Source organism: Penaeus monodon, chromosome 15 (genome assembly GCF_015228065.2).
Source record: "Penaeus monodon isolate SGIC_2016 chromosome 15, NSTDA_Pmon_1, whole genome shotgun sequence".
NCBI classification, from domain to species: domain Eukaryota; kingdom Metazoa; phylum Arthropoda; class Malacostraca; order Decapoda; family Penaeidae; genus Penaeus; species Penaeus monodon.
The window spans coordinates 32,217,807-32,218,026 of NC_051400.1; the positions used below are offsets into that span (position 1 = coordinate 32,217,807).

Below are 220 nucleotides of genomic sequence, written 5' to 3' on the forward strand. Positions count from 1 at the left end.
TAAGGTGTACAGGGGTTCACATTCAGCATATTTGCCATAAACGAGTGGTGCGTCAGATTAGACTGGTGCATCAATATTCCAATCAATATATTGGGTAGAATTTCGGCGTGTAAACTGAACCTTTCAGCATTCATCACTTCTTTCCACCTTCTCACTCATTTTATTGATATTGCGTTATGGAGAAACAATAAACACTGCCTGTAATTAGCCTTAAGTCAGG

General features: G+C 39.1%; 1 protein-coding gene across 1 annotated transcript in view; it reads right to left on the reverse strand.

The window, feature by feature from the left end:
- Positions 1–220, reverse strand: part of LOC119582335 — an 11,738-nt gene that overhangs the window by 2,601 nt on the left and 8,917 nt on the right. The gene's annotated exons all lie outside the window — the stretch shown is intronic.